Source organism: Melozone crissalis, unplaced genomic scaffold, assembly GCF_028551555.1.
Source record: "Melozone crissalis strain CALT ecotype California unplaced genomic scaffold, PUWL_Pcris_2 ptg000046l_1, whole genome shotgun sequence".
Taxonomy (NCBI): domain Eukaryota; kingdom Metazoa; phylum Chordata; class Aves; order Passeriformes; family Passerellidae; genus Melozone; species Melozone crissalis.
Window position 1 is genome coordinate 3,374,471 of NW_026535824.1, and position 20,901 is coordinate 3,395,371.

Sequence of the window (20,901 nt, forward strand, 5' to 3'; positions counted from 1 at the left end):
TGCTGATGAATTTTACTACTTCAGAGGCCTCTTCTTTCTTGAGCTCTTCAGTTCAGGAATTCACTGGAAAAGGCTGTTAAACATTTCTTCAAATCACCCAAACAAGACAAGCCCTTGGGAATAATATAAGTTTTCAGTTCTTCTGTGATTAATTACCTACATTTCAGAAATATATTCAAAGTGAATATACTGTACTGAAAAAAATGCAGAGAGAACTGTTTTGTCCTATTTTTTTCCTGTTCATAGATTGATATCAGAAATGCAGTGTCCAGTTGATATTGACCCCCAGCAGCTCCTAATGCAGCATGAATACATATGAAAATCAAGACCCTTTATGGCTGACAATCAATCAATCAATCACAATTTCTCCCCACCATTTCCCTTATCCAACCCCTGGCACTCCTATGGATCAGGAATTGTGTTCCCAGCAGGAGCAGGGCAGTGATTCTTCCCCTGTGCTCAGTACTGGTTGGGCAGCACACTGTTAGGTCACAGGAACTGGCTGCCCAGGGCAGTGGGTGAGTCACTGTCCCTGGAAATGTTTATGGAAAGACTGGATGTGGCACTCAGTGCATGGTCTGGGTGACAAGGTGGTGTTGGGTTCCAGGTTGGACCTGATGCTCTCCAAGGTCTTTTCCAGCCTGGCTGATTCTCTCATGATTGTGACCCTGCAGGTGCCTGGGGAAGCAAGGGGCCATTGTGACACTTCGGGGCCTGGTGGCACTAAGAGGACCATGGTGACATTGTGTACGACATGGCAGCACAGAGCCAAGAGGCCATTGTGACACTGTGGGACTGAATGGAAGCAAGGAGTCCATTGTAACAGTCTGGGTCCTGGTGGAACCACAGAGGTCACTGTGACACTGCAGGGCCTTGTGGAACCAAGGGGCCATTGTGCCATTGCAGAACCAAGGAGACCGTTGGGAGAGCATGGGCACAATGGAATCAAGGGGCCATTGCTCCATTGCAAGGACTCTGGGAACTGAGGGAACAATTGTGACCCTGTGGTGCCCCATGGAACCAAGGGTCCCTGGTGACACTGCAGCATCTTGTGTCACCAGGGCTCCATTGTGACACTGCAGCACCAAGGAATTCATGGTGGCCCTCTGAGACCTCAGGGAACCAAGAGGCCACTGTGACCCTGCAGGGCCTTGTGGAACCATGCAGGGCATTGTGACAGAGCAGGACCTGGTGTCATGATGGGGCCATTGTGACACTGCAGGGCCCCATGGAACAAAGGGGACAGTGCTGCTCCTCAGTGTCACATATTTTATGTGAACATATTTTATGAAAAATCCTTTTGCTAGGTATTTTTCTCCTGAGAAGCAGAGAGGCCTCAGAAATGAAATGTAAGCAATAATTATCTGCTGCTTTGGAATGCAAAGGGGGACCTTGATTGGTCTCATGTGGTGGTTTTTAATGTCCAATCACAGTTTGGCTTTCTCGGACTCTCTGGTCAGTCACAAGATTTTATTATCATTCCATTCTTTTCTATTGCTTGCTAGCCTTCGGATGAAATCCCTTCTTCTATTCTTTTACGATAGTTTTAGTATATAATTTTATTTTAATATATATAATATATATCATAAATTTATAAATCAGCTTTCTGAAACATGGATTCAAGTTTCTTATCTCTTCCTTTGTTCTGTGACCCCTGTGAAAACCACCACACCTCAGGTACTCCTGGAATAAAGGAAACATGTTTGACAAGGTGGTGGCCCTTGGGACCAAGAGACCATTGTGACACTGTGGAACCAAGGAGAGCATTGCTGCACTGCCAGACCTCATGGAACCAAGAATACACTGTGACACGGAAGGCCTTGGGGGCCAAGGATCCATTGTGACACTGCAGGGTGCAAGGATCCAAGTGACTTTGTGACATCAAGGGGTCCCTTGAAACCAAAGGGACATTGTGACACTGGGTGGCCTCATGGAATCATGGAGAGCATTGGGACACTCGGGGGCCTCATGGAACTCTGGTGACACCAAGTTGTCTGGGAATGTTGATCTGCTGCAGGGTAGGAGGGCTCTGCACAGGGCCCTGGACAGGCTGGATCCAGGGCCCGGATCCAACAAGGTGACGTTTCACAAGTCCAAGTACTGGGTCCTGCACTTTGGCCACAACAACCCCTGCAGCACTACAAGCTGGGGACAGAGTGGCTGGAGAGCAGTCAGGCAGAAAGGGACCTGCAGGGACTGATGGAGAGCTGGCTGGGCATGAGGCAGCAGTGTGCCCAAGTGGCCAAGAAGGCCAATGGCTCCTGGCCTGGCTCAGGAATGGTGTGGCCAGCAGGAGCAGGGCAGGGATTCTTCCCCTGTGCTCAGCACTGCTTGGGCAGAACCTCAAGTGCTGTTTGCAGTTCTGGGTCCCCCATATTTAGGAAGAACATGGAGGGGCTGGAGCATGTCCAGAGAAGGGTAGCAAGGCTGGGGAGGGAGCACAAGTCCAGTGAGGAGCAGCTGAGGTACCTGGGGTTGTTTATCCTGGAGAAGAGGAGGCTCAGGGCAGACAAGGCGGTGTCAGGGCACAGGGTGGTTTTCATGTTCTCCATGGCCTGTTCCAGCCTTGCTGATTCTGGGATTCTCTGGAACCACCCTTGGAGCAGTTGCAGGATGAGCCCTGAGCCTCCTCTTCAGGAGCTCCAGCAGCCCAGGTCCCTCAGCTTCTCCTGCCAGCCCCAAAGCCCATCCTGTCAGTCCTGCAGAGCCTCTGCAGCTCCTCCTCCACTGCCCAGAACAGGGAGCCCCAGAGCCAGACACAGCAGCCCAGATGTGCCCCCCTGGCCTGGGGTGCCTCTGGCAAGGGAGCAGCACCAGGCACTGCAGGAGCCTGCAGACAATTCCTGCAGCACTTGTAGGATGATCCTGCTCCCCAAGGGATGTTCCCATGGGGCCAAGTCAGGAACTGCAATGGGGAGTGGGGCCAGAGAGGAAAGGGCAAACAGGGATGGGCTCTTTGCAGAGGAGGGAAGAGGGGTGGGCAATAGGAAGAAATTTGCAGCAGGAAGAGGAAAGAAAGCAAAGGTGAAGCCAAGGAAATGCTCAGGGCAGTTTGGGCTTGGCTGCCAGGCAGCCCTGGCTCTGAGCAACAGCGTCTGCAGTGGGACATGAAACTCCCACCTGATGGGAACAAACTTTCTGGCTGACTGCAGAGGCCAGGACAAAGCTGAGTGGTTTCCCTGGTGTTCCCCAGCCCTTGCTGGCCCCAGGGGCTGATGGCATTTGTGCTCCCTCAGGTTCATGTCCCCACACCAAGAGCATGGGGGTGCTCCCGCTGCTGTGTGCAATGCAAACAGGGGCTGCTGAGCCAGTGCTGCCGTGTCTGTGCCTGCAAGGATGGGGCACCTGTGTGAGCTGGGGGAGAGGCCAGGGCTGCAGAGGGGGGATGTTGTTGGCAGCTCCATGAGGATGCTCTGGGACGCTGCCCTGGGCTGTGCAGTGCACTGGGGATGGATCAGCCCCTGCTCTGCTGCTCCTTCCCATCTCCCCCAGGGCCCTTGCAGAGCCCCAGCCATGCTGTTTGCCCCCAGCCTGCCCACGGCCAGCCTGGGGCTGCTCACGGGGCTTTTCTGTGCTGAGCATTGGCCTGGGCGTGTTCTTGAGAGAGCCTGGGCAAGGAGCCTGGAGCCCCCAGGCCCTGGGCTGAGGCATCAGCGCTGCCCCAGCAGAGCCCATGGCCTGTCCCTGCTGCAGCCCCGGCACTGCCACACCCAGGGCTGTGCCTGGCCCCGAGAGCACTCAGGCCCTGCAGCAACACCAGGGCCACCAGGGCAGCGGGGCAGGGCCATGGCAGCAGCACTGGCAACACCAAGTGCTGCTGCTGCTGGGCACAGCTGCTGGGCCAGCACTGATCTGCCCCCAGCTCTGCACACAGACATTGCTGCTGCACCTCCAGAGAAGGCAACACAAGGGGAATCTGTAGTTAAAACTTTGCTGGGAGAGCCTTTAGTTCATTTACAGCCACTAAAAGCACAGCTCCTCCTTGACAAGTCTGGGGCCACAGGACAATTTAAGAGAAAGAAAATGAGAAATGGAATAAAGAAAAGCCTAGATTTAGAGACAATAATACAAACTAAAACAGAGGGGAAAAACCCCAAATCAACAGAACTATCCAAGATGACTTTTATTATAGATTATTTGCAGAAACTGGCACGCCGTTTAATGTTTCTGAAACCATCCAGTTGTCAGTCTCCACACTGTAGCCTTGAGCTCCTGGCTCCTCAGGCTGTAGATGAGGGGGTTCAAAACTGGAGGAACCATAAAGTACAGAACTGAAACCACCAGATCCAGGGATGGGGAGGACATGGAGGGGGGCTTCAAGTAGGCAAAAAAGCCAGTGCTGATGAACAGGGAGACCACAGCCAGGTGAGGGAGGCAGGTGGAAAAGGCTTTGTGCCGTCCCTGCTCAGAGGGGATCCTCAGCACAGCCCTCAAGATCTGCACATAGGAGAAAGCAATGAAAACAAAACAACCAAAAGCTATAGAGATAGAGAAAAGAGAAACCTCAATTTCCCTGAGGTAGGATTTGGAGCAGGAGAGCTTGAGGATCTGAGGCATTTCACAGAAGAACTGGCCCAGGGCATTGCCATGGCACAGGGGCAGGGAAAATGTATTGGCCGTGTGCATGAGAGCAGTTAGAAAGGCACTGGCCCAGGCAGCTGCTGCCATGTGGGCACAAGCTCTGCTGCCCAGGAGGGTCCCGTAGTGCAGGGGTTTGCAGATGGACACGTAGCGGTCGTAGCACCTGATGGTCAGGAGGAAATACTGTGCTGAGAGGAAGAACATTATGAAAAAGAGCTGTGCAGCACATCCTGAGTAGGAGATGGTGCTGGTGTGCCAGAGGGAATTGTGCATGGCTTTGGGGACAGTGGTGCAGATGGAGCCCAGGTCAGTGAGGGCCAGGTTGAGCAGGAAGAAGAACATGGGCGTGTGCAGGTGGTGGCTGCAGGCTACAGCGCTGATGATGAGGCCGTTGCCCAGGAGGGCAGCCAGGGAGGTGCCCCACAAGAGGCAGAAGTGCAGGAGCTGCAGCTGCCGCGTGTCTGCCAATGCCAGCAGGAGGAAGTGCCTGATGGAGCTGCTGTTGGACATTTTTTCACTCTGGCCATGGTGGACTGTTGAAAGAAGACATTGACAAGCGCTTTGAGTCAATCCTATGAGGTTATTTTAGGAATTCCCTCAAAACTACTTTTCTATCTGTGGGGGAATTTCACTAAGCTTTTTTTATTTTTGATTGGGTTTATGCTTTTGAGTCCCTTCCTCATCTTCAGCATTGCTCTCAGCCTGAACCCCAGGGAAGCCCAAAAGGGAAAACAGGGCTCCCTGTGCCCCAGTGCAGTCAGACCTGCTGTTCCCACAAAGGTGCCCTATGCCTATTACATCTCCTCTTATTTCAGGGTGATGAAATTTTAAACATGTTTAAAAACAAAAGTGGAGTTTCTAAAGACTCCAGTTTCAAAGTCAATTTCTCTAAGCCCATCTCTCTTTCCCAGTGCACCTGAACAGAAAGGGATACCAAGGATGGGTCTGGCTCTCTGCTGCCTGTAACTTTGCCTACTAGGAACTGTTCCTCTCTATCCAAGCCTTGTCCCTGCCAGTGCTGCCAGAGCCCAGCCAAGCCCTGGGGGCTCAGCTGTGCCCTGCAGACACCTCCCAGCACAGGGCACTTCCCAGGGGCATCTCCGTGGCAGCAGGGCCTTAAGGGCAGGCCAGACAGAGATGCTGCAATCCAAGGTGCTGCTGCTGCTGTCTGTAGGGAGAGGAGGCTAAGGAGGCTTTCTGAGGGAGATCTGGGGCCCATCTGCTGATGCCCAGGCTGACAGCGCAGGAGTCTCAGTGACACAGCCAAAGCTGACAGCCCCTTTCCCTTCCCTTCAGGAGAAAGCTGAGAGCAGCCCTGGCCATGCAGCACCATCTCCACAGCAGGAGGAATCTGCCCTGATGGGGGTGGCTCCTTCCACCTCCAACTTCCCCCCAGCAGCGTCCATGGGAAGCTGCCAGGCAGGCTGAGAGCTGCCCCTGGCAGGTGGCACATGCCCTGGGCTGGCCAAGAGCCATGAGGGCTGCAGGAGCTGCTCTGCAGGACAACCCTGGCTGCACATGCAGTGCATGTTCATGTCCCAGTCATGCTGTGCTATGGCTGCTTTTCAAGTCTGCTTTGAGCCAAATAAATAGGAGCGATAATATCAGGAAGGGGAAATTCTGAGCTGGCCCTGTTGTGCCTTCTCCTCCTGCTGCCTTTGCTGATCCAAGTCTTGGCCAGCCCCCTGGCCTGTTGGCTCAAGATGCTGATCCCCTGGAAAACCTTTTTGTTCCAATGAGCTTCCAACACAGCCAGAGCTCTGAGCCAGGTCCTGGCAGGGCCATGTGCAGGCAGGATCTGGGGGCTGCAGCTGTTTGTTCCATCCCTTACCTGCTTGACTACCTGAGCAGAGTTAAGGACAGTGCAAATCTGGAGAAGATCTGGGTATTTCTGAGAGCTGAAAAGTTCTGGATGTGTCCCAGGCATGTCTGGAATCACTCTGTCTCCAGTGGTTTCCTCCTGTGTTAAACACTTGTCTACAGTCAAGGCCAAACTCCCTCTTCCAGACTGAGCTGTGCCAGGAGTTACTGACCTCCTGTGCCAGGCTCTGGAGCTGCTCTCATCATGCCCAGATTTCCCTCTGGGAATGTTTGCCTGGCTTGAAACCACTGGCCTGAGCCAGCCTGCCTGAAGAGACCTGGGAGGTGGCCACAGACCCATTTGGTGAGCAGCAGACCATTGCCTCTTCCCAGGCTCAGCATCCAGCAGAGGATCTGACACCAGCCCCAGGCACACACGCACAGAGCAGATGGTGTCCCTGCAGCCCAGTGAGCTGTGACACCTCTGGGAATTTACTGGAAAGCCCTACCACCTCTCTAAGGCTCTCAGGAACAACCATGAGGGAAGGAAATAAAAAACAAGCCCTCAGAAAAACACAAAATGCTGTGTGAAGTACCTGAAATGCCCCCAACAGTTTAACTAGAGCATGGAGTAAGCTGAGAAAATGTATGAACAAACGAATTAAACAAGTGAGCACACAGCAGACAAGTTGGCATGTAGGTGTCTACTGAGAAAGCTTAAGCACAGCAAGGGGAGAAAAAGCAAACTCAAACCAAGGCATAATATCCCTCACATTTTGGAGCAGAGCTCTCAGACCATGTATCAGCCAAACCACTCCAAATTACCATCTGCCAGAATGTCCTTCAAAGAAAACAGGTCCACAAGTTTGCAAAGCAGCAGTTTAATATTGTCCTATCAGATGAGAGGCTCTCTCCAAAGAAGATTTTTGCACTTGAGTAAGAAACACTACACAAAAGTGTGACTCTTGTGGCCACTGCTACACTGTCAGGTACCATGAGACAATGAATTTTTGGAGTCCTGGCCATGTCATGGCAGGTACATCTGGAAAGAAGCTCTTTAGCAGCCCCTGTCATTTCATAAGTTACCTGCAAATGTTTCCAGATCCTCTGCATGATCTTCTCTGTATGCAGAAAGAGTCTACATAAAGAACCTGAGCAAACCACTCTGGTATTGTTTCAGAGACAAAGATACACCAGAATATGAAGAGCAGGTTTTGTTTCTCGTGTATCTTCCTGTCATCCCTAAATCAGGCTCTGTTTCAGACTAGAAGCTGGATCCTTCCCTGGTATAAACCTGGGTACCTGCTCCTGTCCATGAGGCCCATCACTCCACACACGCTGAGGGCCAACGGCATTGCATATGAGATTGCCAAGTAAATTCAGGTCTGTGCATGCACCATGTGTTAGACTAGGCCATAAATAATTTATGATGCTGGAGAAGGTGACTGTATTTTTAGGTGTAGAAATATGCAGATAAAACAGTCCTGACCTTCAATTTTCACTCTGCACTTCTGATCCTGAATTTGAGTCTATCCAATGAATTTCTAAAGCCTCTGCACCTCTGAATGAGCAACACATCCCCTGAAAAGCCCCAAAACCCATAAATCAAAAAAGGGGCACCAGGAAAACCCATGGAGCCCACAGGATACCTCCTGTAGCCAGCGCTACACAGGATGCCCGAGCATAAGGAAGAGCAGGCTCCTTCCCCTGAACCTCAAACATTCTGCAGGTCAGTCTCCTCTGGATTCTGGCTGCTGACCCTTATTCCTGACCCCACATCTAATCAACACGCCTTTGATGTCAGAGGCATGTGTTCATGGGGCCCAAGTCTCTCTCTAAAGACCACGGGAGCTGCTCAAATCAGCACTTTGCCATCCTGAGGCAGCCCAGGAGCAAGGATGAGGAAGGACAAAGGTGCTCACTGGGGTGCTTGTAACTGTACCCTCTGTAACATCTTCCCCCAGAGAGAGCTGTCAGTGGGACAGAAGGAGAATTATTCCTTCCTTGGACTTTGTAGAAACAGGGAGCCCAGGGAAACCAAGAAACAATCATAGATTTGACACCACATTACTTCTGGATGTGTCCAATGAGCAAGATAAGGACACACTGAGGAGAAGGGGAAACAGATGTTGCAAGGGCGAGGAAGGGGACAAGACAGTTTTGTGGTGTGTCACAACACAGCTTTTGGTCTCTGCTATCAGAAATAAACCAAGGGAGGTGGAGAGAGGCACAGAGCCCAGGTGAGGGCAGGTCTCACCTGGACAGGGCAGCTCCCAGGACAAAGGCAGTGTGTTCCTTCAGCGAGGCCTCGCTGCTGTTCAACCCCTCGATCACCAGCCGGAGCCCACCCATGGACAGGAAATCCTTGGCATTGTCCACCTGGGAGAGAGCAGCTTCCATCAGCACAAAGCCCCAGCCCCTGGAGAGCACCTCCCTTCACATCCACAGCATCCCTTCCCTCCTGCTTTGACCAGCAGGGAGTTTTATAAGGGATTAAAAATTCCGAGGGAATGGCTGTGGCTGAGCTTAGCACAGCCTTGCCCATGAGCAGAGATGTCACAGCTGCCCAGGCCCAGTGTCCTTGTGGGAGGACATTGTCACACTCAGAAGGCATCACTGGAAACTCAAATACTTTGATTATAGCTATCAAAGCTGCTCTTGACATGTATTTGGCAATTCAGGTGGTGTCAAAAACTCAATATATCTGCTGATGTCAAAAAACTCCAGCTCTTTGCTCTCCCCTGAGCAAGGCTTTACTAGGGATCCAGGGAATTGCATGTTTTGCAAATGAAGTTAATTAATTGATACTGTAATTGTAGCACCAGGAGTCAGGGATGTTTAGGAGCCTGTCAGCACCAACAGGGTGCAAAGGGGGCATGGGAGCGAGTAGCATGGGCATTTCTGGGAGTTCTCCATGAGTTCCATCAACAACTTCCCATGGACAAGGAAGGAAAAAGCCAGTCCCAGCTTGGAGGGGTCATCCAGGAGCTTCCCCAGGGAGCAGCCCCACAATGACTTTTCTAAGCAAACAGTAATGGATTAACTGCCAGTAGGGAAAACTTTGCACATTAGTGGGAATTCATCAGCCTCTGGCTCTAAGTGGATCAGGGGCTAGCCAGGCACAGTCCCAGCGGGCATCTGCTCTTTGAGAGGAGATCAGAAAAGGCTCTGAGTGCTCACAGACAAAATTTAGACAAACAGCACAAACTACTTCAAGTACAAAATTCAGTCCAAAGTCAAATCAATGCATTTTGGTATTCAATGATTTTTTTTTCAGTTTAAAAGAGGATCTGATGAATGCTCAGAACTGCCTGCACAGAAAAATCAGTTTCTGCCTGCACAGAAAAATCAGGTTTAGAAATTCAACATATCTCTCTGAAAGACAGGGACACAACAGCAATCGTTGACTGATGGAAACAGAATATAAAAATGAGTTATCAGCAGGGCAAGCCAACCCCCTGATGAGGTGGAACAGGACCACAAGCCATGCAGGGCATGTGGGACCCTCTTCTAGTCAATGACTTCATGCTCAGTGTTATATGTATCTCAACCATGTACCTTCATCAAAATTGGCCCTAAGTCAGATATTTCAGGTACCCAGGAGAAGAAGAAGCTTTGTGTCCTACAGGTCTGTCGTTACCAACCAAAGCAGGACCTGGGGAGCTCCAGCTCATCTCTGCTCCCCAGTGGGACAATACCCACCTGTCCCTCTGCAAAACTGCTCTCTGCAGGTCTGCTGGGGCTGATTGAGGATTTGCAGCAGCTTTTGTATCCTTTCAGATGCTGTTCTTTTAACTGTCCCTATAAACCAGGCCTGCCAGAGCTCTCACTTTTCTGCAGACCCATCTTTATCTACAACGAAATCTATGCAGCAACCCAATTTCAGCTGCCAGTGGGTCCTTTTATTACTCAGCCTCTGTAAAAACTGGTTTAGTGCTGGAATCAGACATTGACTTCTGCATGAGAGGGAATATATGGACAGGCAGGAATTTGCATCCAGCAGCTGGAGTGGTAAAACCATCCCCTGCTGTAACCTCAGCAGCACCAGAGTCCTTTGTGCTGCCCCAGCGTCAGTGAGACACCACAACAGCAGAATGTATTTGTGCTGTTGTGCTGTAAAGCTTATTCTGAAGATGTGTTTATCTTTTTTAACCAGAGTCTGTTGTGAGAGCTCCAGTTCTAAAACTAACAAAATCCCCAAACTTAACAACTTGAAGGTATTAACCTCTCTGGGGAGCAGTGTATGCTGCAAGGCAGCAGCTTCTACCTCACTTCAGTCCACTGAAATCAGAACAGAAGAAAAACCAAAGATCAAAAGAGCTCTTGAGTAAAGTACACAGGCAAAGCAGGCGAGGGGAGGGATGGGAGAAGAGCAAATATGACAGCAGTTATTCAGGGAGCAGGTTTGAATTGGAGGAGAAAGAAAATAGGGAGGGAAGGTGAGAGAGAAAATGTTAGAAAAGAAGAGCGAGGGAAAGCAGCATGTCAACTGCACACGATGGAGAGGAAATTAGCAGAGAGAGATGGTGTAGCATGTCAGAGCAGAGGAGAGGGGAAGATAAGCAGAGTAAATAATTGAGAGAAAGAGCCTGCAATGCCTGAGAACGGGCCTTGGCTCCACACACTGCTGTGCAAGCACCGTGAATGCTGTTTATGAGTTACGCTCTGCCCTCTTCACATTTGCATTTGGGTTTTATGCGTTACAGATAACCCAGCAAGCCAAACCTTCCTACTCCTTCTCCAAGACGGGCTCCCGAACATGCCAAGCTGAATCGTGGCTGAGGAGAAGCAAACTAGAGCTGGCAACCAAAAGCTGAGCAAAGTCAGAGCCCTTGGGCTGACTCTTCAAAGGCAGGAGAGAGCATCTCCCCGGGCTGGGCACCAGCCATGGCTCCCACGGCACGCTCCGAGGCACGAGCTGCCCCGCACCCACTGCTCCAGGGTGACCATGGCAAAAAGCAGGGAGCAGCCTTTGCTTGCACGCCCTCCAGGGCATGGCATTTTCCACTCCACAGGGCATCCTGTGTCCCGGAGACAGCAGCAGGATGGCTGGGAGCTGAACAGTTCGGAAAAGCCACGGCACGGCATGGTACTGCTCTGATGGAGGCTGGGGAAGGTGGGACTTGCAAAGTGGCCCTACACAAGTCCTTGGCCACCCACATCTGCAAGGATCCCCTGCTCCCACAGCAGGGCTGTGACTGGTTGCAGAGGAGTCCTGGCAGTTCAGCCCTTCCAGGGTTATGCAGCATCAGCGTCCTTTGGCTGCTGTTCAGTAATTACATTAAGCCACTGCTGCTAAAGTCAGTCCCAAGCAGAGATAATGCTCTGGACACATTCAACTGACTGGAAGAAGAAAGAGGAGGAAAAGCCATGCTGGCTTAGAGACAAGTCATATTTCTTCTCAGCTTCCTGCCTGACGAGAAGGTGCTGCCCAGCCATCTGCCCCGACAGCGCGGGCACAGAGCAGCGCTGTGATCGGCGCACAAAGGAGCCCCTGTGCTCCTGCCAGCCTCCTGCCATTCCCCCTCTCTGACCCCTTTGATGCTGCATGTGTTTCCCTTTGATGGTCCAGTCCCTGCTCCTCTGCCATTCTGAAATTGTTTGCCCCATCCTGTGCTGCAGGGATTTTCTGCTGGAATAGTCCAGATCGCTATGCTGGAATTCAAGGCATGCCAGGGCATTTGGGGGTTGCTTTTTAGCACAATGGCCTGATGCTCTGGCACCCTTAATCAGGCAAGATTAGCCCTGAGTACAAATATGAAGCTCTTTGGGTGCCCATTGTTCACAGTTATTCTCTGAGTCACACAGATGCTGTCAGTGACACAAAAGCAGGGAGAACAAACAGCAAGGAAGCCTCTGCATGCCCACAATGACAATTCAGAGTGGAAATTCAAGACAAAGAGCCCTGGAAATAACACTTGTATCAGCTGGCACATGGACTCTCTCTCTCACAGCAGCAACACTTCAGCTGCCTGCCTCCAAATACCACATTTGGTTCAACAAGTGCTGTTCCAGTGAAAGGGCTTGCACTGGCACCTCCCAAGAGTTGTCCTATTCACCCTCTGAAATGACAAAGTGCCATTGGAAACTCTCCCAGTGCACTCCAGACTCTCCCCAGTCACTGGGGAGGGAGAAGCCAAGTCCCTTCCCACACGGCAGAGCAGAGGCTGGATGCCCAGACACCCTCCCAGGGGTGGCACCAAGGCAGGCACCAAGCCCAGGGGAGCAGAGTTCTGTGCCTGCAGCTGCATCCAAGGGGAGGTAGGAATGTGTGAGCTGAAAGCAGAGCAAGAGAGATCAGAGAGAGGGGGGAAAAGTGTGAGCACAAACCCCAGGAAGCGAGATGCCAGGAAATATGTTCACCCTCACACAGAGCTAATTAGCACAGCGAGGCTCTGCTTGCCACTGCTTACTCACACCAATGCAAAACAGGGGGTTTTGGGTGGCTGTCACCTTTCCTGGTACAAAGACGTTCTCTGTGAACTGATATAAAGGCACCTACCATCAACCACGGCAGCTTTCCATGGAAGCAGAGAGAAAGTAATTATTTTCGGAGCAACCACCACTCTACTTACCCAAAAATGGCAGCTAAAACACCATTTTGAAACATTAAGGAGATAAAAAAGGAAAAAGAGAAGATAAGAAAACCAGCCTGAGAACAGACAACAAATCAGGCAACCACCAGGATACTGCTGGCTCCTGGCTCAAGCGATGATTAATTCCAACCTGGATATAAAATAAGCCTGCACTAGTCCTCTGCTGTCTGTTATTGTCCTAGGATTATGGTAATTAAGCAATTTGTATTACCTGATACTGATAAGAAAAATAAAGCCCCGTTTATGACACCGTATCCCCTGGATTTTACACGGTAGTTACTGAGGCATTCTTGTTACCTGGTGAACATAATATTCGAGATCACAAAGCGCCGCGACTTTCTCATCCAGCGTGGAGGCAGAGCTGTTGAATTTGCTGATTAATTTAACCATAATTTCATAATCTGTTTCTATCTTCATGTTCAGCTTTTCAAACTCCTCCTTCAGCTGATCTATGGGCCAGAACTTCTTCCTCACCTCTTCCTCTCGGGCCTTGGAAACAAAAGGAGGAAAAACCAGATGTGAGATAACAAGATAGGAGATGAAGAGAGACAAGACAGACACAGAAAGGAATGCCAGCCCCAACATTCACAAAGGGAACCGGGCTGTCTGGGCCAATGGATTTATTGCTCTACATCAGAGGTGCAGGGGCAGGGTCCTTCTGAGAAGCCCAGGAACCCAGTTAGCTGTGATATACCCACAACATGAGAGAACAGTAGAGCTCTGTGCACCACTTCTACATCTCTACAGCATTTGTGCACTATTTCTACATCCCATTTCCATCCAATTCAACATCAAGCCCACAGGCAGCAGTACTGCTGTTCTCTGCTTGCCTGCAAGTGGATCTTCTCAAAACCTGGCTGCAAAAAGCCCTGAGGCACCTCCCTGATCTTACAGCTGAACCTCTCTGGAACTGGACATGAGGTTGGAGAGCTCCAGAGGTCCCATCCAGCCCAAAGTGCCCAGTGACTCCAATGAGTTCTCAGACACAGACAAAGATGCTTTTGCCTTTCCAAGTGTTGAGCAAATTCCTGGAAGGGTCTATCTCCTAGGGAGAGGTGTGAGGACAGAAGCTGTCAGAAAGGGAGGCAGAAGGAGCAGTGATAAGCTGGGGGCAGCTGACGCGCTGTGCCATGGGGCTTGGCCAGCACACAGCCTGTCCTGAGCTCATCTCCCTCGCAGTAACAGCACCCCAAGGGCTGCCCTGAACAGAGAGCTGACACAAAACATGTGGTGAGGAGGAAAGGCTCTGTCAGAGATCTCAGAGAGCCCCAGAGGTGCAGGAACATCAGCACTGGTGGCACTGGGGACAGAGCCTGCTGCTGCAGGGGACAGAAGCAGCAGAGAGGCCATGCTGGAGCTGGGCTGCTCCAAGGACAGGAGAAAGGCAGAAAGCCCCTTTTGGAAGGCATTTGTCACAAATGCCAAGATGTGTTTGTATGCGGAGTGAGCCTCAGCTGGAGGGTTTGCACTGTCCTGCTCCCCATGAGGGATCAGAGAGGGCTGGAGGAAAACCAAGTGAGCAATGGAGGTGAAAGCTGTGTCAATGGAATGGTAAATTACCAGAGGTACCACACCCAACGCATCCCTGCCCGAGCTGCCTCTGCCGGAGCACAGAGGGGCTCAGTGTAACTCCATTTCCTCTGACACTGAGCCTTCAGGGATGGATTTGCTCTCTGCAGGAGTGACTGCAAATGGAATACTTTAGGTTCATTAGATGTAGCTGCTTTTAGCCTAGTTGCTGGGACAAAAGCTATTCTAACAAGGGGTTTTAAAATATGGCTTATTTTCCCCTAATAGAGTATCACTAATTTTTGCATTTCAATGATCCTCATTTACAGCAGCCCTTTTCAGCAGCCCTGCAATCAATCAGCAATGCTACTATGGAAATAATCTCCAGCAAATGAAATCATGCCGTGCTGCCACATAAGGGAAGAAAAAGCCTTTCTGTGACACCAGAACTTTAGAGCCTTGACTCCTCTTTCAGTTTTTGTTTGAGTGAGCCAAGACCAAGGCAGCAGGAGGAGCGAGGGTTAAAGAAATACTGCTGAGGGGGAGAAGGGAAAGAGGCTCTGATGTACCTGATGAGTCACACATCTTCCCACCTATTTACTTCAGGTAGTGGGTTGTTTTGTAACTAAATGGACAACTTGGAGCTTGTGTAAGGAAATGTCAGCCCCTGCTTCCCCATGGCCACTTGGGTTTTGCTATCCAGAGCACAAGGTTGGAAACCCAAAGCAAGGAGAGTAAAGGGAAATACCCTCTGTAAATACCATCAGCTGCAATCCAGTTCCCTTTGGGGTCTGCAGACATTTTTGTGAATTGAGCTGCAGTGAAACAGATAAATTACATTGTTCAGAGCAGCTGTGGCTGCCCCTGGATCCCTGGAAATGTCGAAGGCCAGCTTGAATGGGGCTTGGAGCAACCTGAGATAGTGGAAGGTGTCCCTGCCCATGGCAGGGGTGGGACTGGATCACCTTTAAGGTCGTATCCAACCCAAACCACTCACAGAATCTTCGAGTCATACAGAAAAGTCAGGGAACAATATCACTAACAGGTTAATAAAGGTATTTTAGGTCCATATTCACTACAAAATTAGTTTGCATAGTGTTTTCCAAGCAATCATTTTAACCATTGTGTTTCAGCAGAGTGTAACAGGGTGTTTTCAGATCCCTGCAATGTGCATTGCTTTAGAAATGGGAAACTCACCTTCCTTTCTGCCTTCTCACTTTCCTTCATTTTAGCCAAGGCCTTTTTAAGCTCCTCAGATGTGAATCAATTTGCATCGAGATCAACCTTGCCCAGCCTTGCAGAAGAAACAAAACAAACAAGAACATGTAATGAGTGAAAAACGGCCTCAATTCTATTTTCACGGTGACATTCTAGCAATGGCTAAGGGCAGGAGGAAAGGAATGAAAAAACCTACCATACTCAAGAAAAGATTAGTCTGAGTGCTGGATTCTGTGTCAGGCTCACAGACACCATCCCCTGACAATAAAGGGCTCTGCTGACCCAAATTCTCAGATCCCACCACAATAAAAACAGCTGATGAATTGATACCTCAGAATTTCGTGTTGCCATTGAGGAACCACCCCAGCACCACTATACAACTGCAGAGGGCCTACAAGCTTCAACTTGCAGATTTCAGCTTATGAACATTGTACAGAGAATCACAGGAGACCTCAGCACCTTTCCAGTGAGGGAAGGGACTACAGAGAAGTGGGAGAGGACTCTTGGTCAGGAACTTTAGTGACAGGACAAGGAGGAATGGGATCAAACTGCAAGAGATGGAAGAGATTTGATGATGGGAAGAAGTTCTTTACTGTCAGGGTGCTTGTCCCCGACACAGGGACCAGTGCAGAGAGGCTGTGGATGCCCCATCCGCAGCAACATCCAAGGCCAGGTGTGACAGGGGCTGCAGCAACCTGCTGTGCTAGGAGCTTGCTCAGCTTGGAACCACATCATCTTGAGGGTCCCTTCCAAGCCAAACCATTCAAGGATTTGATCAATCTGACATCCCCATCTCCCACTGAGCAGCGGCCCTGAAACTTCAGTGACATCACAGCTCCCAGAGGGTTCCAGGTGGAACGTCCAGGACCTGGAAACGAGCACAGCAGACACTTCACTGGTTGCCAAGGGTCAGTTGCTGCCCGCCCTGCACTCTGACCCTCAGCGCTGAGGTGCTGCTGCTGCCTGGGCTTTTCCTGCAGCCAGATCTGGAGCGCTAATCCCAGCAGGACATGCTCTGCTGTGCCCATGGAGGTACAGTGCCATGCCAGGCAGGGGGCACCCGGCCTGGGCAGGCTGCAGCCATGTGGGAATGGATGGTGTGGGACAGAAAGCCCATTGGGAGATTGTGCTGCCCCTTGCAGAATGACAGAGACACTGTGAAGGAAATGGAAGTGGACCAGGGGCTGGATAAGGAAGAAATGATGGAGGTGGACTCCTCCTCTACTTCCATGTCCAACCTGGTTGAGGACATGGAAGTAGAGGAGGACGACAACATCGACAAGATGGAGGTCGATGAGGAGGATAACATCAAGGACATGGAAGTAGATGAGGAGGATGAAAACGAGCCCATGGTCCTTGGATGAAGATGCAGCCCCACAGGTAAGACAGGCAGATGCTTCCCACATCCTGGCCACACACACACTGGGTCCCCTGACGCCAGGCTGGGGCTGGGCTGGATGGCCCCGCTCAGGGACACGGTGCCCGCAGGGCGGCTGGATTGTGCTGCCACAAGCACCAGCCCCGGCCTGCCCTGCACTTGCCTGGGGCCACGCCAGCCCTGCCAGCCCCGGCCCAGCCCCTGGGGCCCAGCTCCCAGCCCTGCTGGGCCCTGTGCTGCCAGCTGAGTCCAGCTCTGCTGCTTCCTTTCTTCCAGGACTCATGCACATGATGGCACAGATCTGATGCCTTTGTAAATACGATCGAAGTTTAGAAGTTCCTTGTAAATATGTTTACTACGTTGGAAGTTTTTTGTAAATACATTTTGAAGATTGTTAGCCCATCAGATCCCATGTCAATATGTTCTGTATGTTTTTGTGGTTGTTGTTATAACAATTGTTATAATGACACATGTTCTGTAAATCCTAGGTTTGCCGATCTTCGGCAAATAAATACTGTTTCTTTTTAAAACCTCACTTCTCTTGGCCATTCCTTTGGGCACAGGCAGCCTTTGCACACTTGTAGGTTCCACTTGTTCCGCCTTCCCGGGGCTGGAGGTCCCTGGGGGTGTTGGAAAAGAAATGAAATTTAGCAAAATGTGTAATTATAGTTTAGTTATGAGTTGTGTGTGAATTGGTTTGTTAAAAGCAGTTTTGCAGTTTTGTAGCCATTGATAGTGTGTGTGTTGGGTTTGTGCATAACCTAGCAGGTAGTCTTAGGAATTTAATAAATAATTAAACTAGTGCAGGAAAGTAAGAATGCTAACCTGTCTGGAGGCAGCATACAATGCTCTTAGAATAAGATAAGCAGAAGATTTATGATCTTGCTTGTGAACTAAGGAATGTATTACAAGGGGACCGTGACTAGGCAAGGGGAACTGTTTCTTGGAGAAACAGGGAAGCACCCATACGTGAAATCGGGGGCTCGGGTTTTTTTTGGGATGTGAGTCCCCTCAGCTCCCCGGGCCCTTAATAAAGCACCCACAAAACTTATTCAAGTTTTGTGTCATTTATCAATCGGGCAACAGTTTTTATGGCGACCGCGGCAGGACTCCGAGGGCAGCCGGGGCGGTTCCGCGTCTCGATCCACTCCAAGCTGGCACCGAGCATTTCTCGGGGAGTCATCGGTCGTGTCCGACCCCCGCGCCTGTTGGACAAACTGCATCAAGGTAAGCCCAAAGATGCTTTATATTGGAAAAAGGTGATAATTGGATTTGGATTTGGTGGTTGGTAAAAAAGCCTAGGCTCCGGCCATAAGACGTCTAAGGACGCAGGACCGGAACTCGCCTCCTGTTTTTTTTTTTTTGGGGAAGGACGGCGAGAAGGTATATTGGTTTAAGGTGTATTGGTTTACTGGGACTAAAGGTGGAATTAAAGGTTGTAATATGATGTCTTGTAAAACTTTTAAAACCTTACTGCAAGCCAATGGTAAAATACCTGGAAATACGCCATTAGGTTTTATATTGCAACGGTGGAAAAGTGAGGGGTATTATCAAGAATTGGATAAAAGTAAAATGATAGATTATTGTAATCATTGGTGGCCTGAATATGAGATTGGGCAAGCGGGATGGCCGGTGACTGGTACAGTGGAATTGGGGATAATGGAATCTTTGATGCAATTTTTAAGGAGAAATGAGAAATGGGATGAAATACCATATTTGGATTTGTTTTTCGTTTTGTACTGGAAAGATGAATGGCAAAAGGAGTGTGGTATTTTGGTTTTAGAAGTGAATGATGAGAGGGAGTGCGTGGGATGTAAAGAAAGAAAGGAGCGTAATTTGTATCCTTCAGTTGAGGAAGATTTGTCTTATTGTATAGCACGCCCGAGGGCTCTGGTTGCTCCTAATCTGCCCCCTGCTCCCCCTGCGGATATAGCTATAAAAATGGGATCTAGTGAGAGTGATAGTGATGGTGATAGTGAAAAGAATGAGAGTGTTAAAAGAACTCCGTTAGCAGGGCGGACTCGCAAGGGGAGGAAGGGGGCAGAAGGGGCCACAGTTAATTGCGCCGTTAAGGGAAGCTGTGGGACCACAGGGAGAAAGGATACTTATAAAGGTGCCTTTCTCCCCCGGGGATTTGGTAATATGGAAGCAATCAGCGGGGAGTTATCGGGAGGATCCTGAAAGGGTGGCAAGGGTGGTTAAAATGGTAATAAAGACTCAGAATCTGGACTGGAATGATTTACAGGTATTATTAGATACTATAATGGATTCCACGGAAAAGGAAATGGTTATTAGAGCCACTAGAGAAAAGGCTCGTGAGGAAATTCGGTTGAGACAACTAAATGAAACAGTTGATGAATTGGTACCTAGTGAGGAACCAAGGTGGGACCCAAACTCTACGGGAGGAATAAGGGCTGTAAAACGATATCAGGAATTGTTGGTGGAAGGAATTAGAACAGGAATACCTAAGACTATGAATTGGTCCAAGTTGTATTCGGTCAAGCAGGACAAGAATGAGTCTCCGTCTGCCTTTTTAGAACGATTAAAAGACATGGCTCGGAAGTTTACTAATTTACATGTAGAGGATCAATCAGGAAAACTTCAATGGGCATTGTTGTTTATGGGGCAATCACAAGAGGATATTAGGAAAAAGTTACAAAAGCTGGAAGGAGAGGACACTCGGAGTTTGGATAAAATGTTGGAGGTAGCGTGGAAGGTGTACAACAACAGGGAAAAAGAAACTGCAAAAAGACAACAAGCTAGTATTCTGGTTGTAATGCAACAGACAGGGGCAGGAGGAAGACCCATTAGGGGTCGAGGTCGGGGAGGAGCTAGTCACGGACATAGGGGGCTGGCAAGAGGTCAGGGAGGATTTGGGTTTGCACCTAACATGGGGAGGTTGGATCCAAACCAGTGTGTGTTTTGCCGACAATTGGGACACTGGAAAAATGAATGCCCGGTTAGAGGAGGTATGGGCATGGGAAACATAGGATTAAGGACAGGTCCAATGGGGAATGCTCCTGTGGGAGGATTCACGGGAGGACCAGCAGAAGTCGCTCAAGCACTGGTTTTGGGAAACTATCAGAATCAAAGCTGACTAGAAAAGGATCTTAGGGTAGTTTTAGAGATAGATGGAAAGGATCAAGAATTTATGGTGGACACTGGAGCAACATATTCTGTACTTAATAGACGATTGGGACCTTTGAGTGACACAACAGTACAGGTGGTGGGGGCAACAGGGAAGCTAGAGGAACAACCATTTTTAAAACCTTTAAATCTTAGGTTTGGGGGGAAAGAATTAGATCACCAATTTTTGTATATGCCAAATTGCCCCACACCCCTTCTTGGCAGAGACCTGTTGTCCCGACTTAATGTGAAAATAATATTTGAGGGAGGAAGGGTGAAATTGGAAATACCTGAGGAACAAATAGCAGGCATTTTTGTGATCAAGGAAGTGGATGCCTCTCCTATTCCAGAAGAAATTGAGCAGGCTGTAATACCCTGGGTATGGGAGTCAGGGGTCCCCGGAAAATCTAAAGCTGCACAGCCAGTAAAGGTGGAACTAAAGGAAGGGGCCCAACCAGTGAGGGTAAAGCAATACCCCTTGAAGCTTGAGGCAAGGAGGGGAGTAGCCCCGTTAATTAAACAATTTTTGGCTCAAGGAATATTACAGGAATGTGAATCGGAGTATAATACTCCAATTTTTCCAGTAAAGAAACCTAATGGTAAGTACCGTTTGGTACAGGACTTAAGGGCTATTAATGAAATAGTGAAAGACATACATCCAGTTGTTGCTAATCCTTATACCTTGTTAACATC

At 49.8% G+C, this 20,901-nt stretch overlaps 1 pseudogene; it reads right to left on the bottom strand.

The window, feature by feature from the left end:
• Positions 1–2,085: 2,085 nt before the first annotated feature.
• Positions 2,086–20,901, bottom strand: part of LOC128943458 (uncharacterized) — a 48,467-nt pseudogene continuing 29,651 nt past the window's right edge.